Source organism: Volvox carteri (assembly GCF_000143455.1).
Source record: "Volvox carteri f. nagariensis unplaced genomic scaffold VOLCAscaffold_19, whole genome shotgun sequence".
Taxonomy (NCBI): Eukaryota; Viridiplantae; Chlorophyta; class Chlorophyceae; order Chlamydomonadales; family Volvocaceae; genus Volvox; species Volvox carteri.
In genome coordinates, this window is record NW_003307562.1 from 1958832 (window position 1) to 1959696 (window position 865).

At 54.0% G+C, this 865-nt stretch overlaps 1 protein-coding gene across 1 annotated transcript in view; it reads right to left on the reverse strand.

Annotated features, from left to right (window-relative positions):
- VOLCADRAFT_91150 (uncharacterized protein) overlaps positions 1-865 on the reverse strand; it is a gene marked incomplete at both ends in the record, with an annotated part of 17279 nt that overhangs the window by 11036 nt on the left and 5378 nt on the right. The window lies entirely within an intron of this gene.

The window sequence follows — 865 nt, forward strand, 5'->3', positions numbered from 1 at the left end:
CCCAAAAAACATAGAAAACGGAGGAGTAGTGTCCCCCATCCGGCCCCTTCGGGGTTGGAGAGGGATTCTGCGACCTCCTGTCGCAAAACTTGGTGTGCCACAGACCCACGCTGTAAACGGACATGGTTCCAAAACCTCACAACCTGCTTGAGAACATGGTAGTGTAGGGGTAGCTGCGACAGCTCTGCAAACAGGAGGCGGTGTGTTGGTCTGGCAGCTCCTACAATTTGTCGCATGAAAGATATCTGAAGCTGCACCGCTCTGTCCTTTAGGCATGCCTCGAAGGGCCCCTCTGCAAGGTTACTCGCATCACTCCGCCTCCTGAGCCTGTCCAAGACCTCAGCTAGCATAAACGGCCCCCACGCTTGACAACCATACAACAGTTTTGCTCGTACCTGCGTATCGAAACACCTCATCCTCACATCTGGGGCGAACAGCTTTAGCTTATCTAATTTTGCACTTAACGTGAACATAGCTGCTCTAGCTGTGTCATACAACTGCTGACGGCAGGCCCAGAACTGCCGTTCCGGCCCATACACTAACCCCAGATATCGTGCACTATCCTTAGCCGGTATGGCCTCTCCAGCCAGCCGGAGCTCATCACACGATGCTTGGACAGCACTTCTAGTATCGCTGTCGCTTGCAAAAACGAGGCGTTCACATTTCGACACATTTGGGCGCATCCCAAAATCATCACAGAACATGTCCACAATGTTGAGCAGCTCCCCCATGCGTCCCGGTGTTGTTGCCAGGAGGCTAACGTCGCCTGCATAGAGGAGGATGGACACTCGCTCATTTCCAACCTCCGGTGCATCCTCCGGCCGTGCCCCAGTGTTAATACCGTCGTGCATATCGATGACGTCCG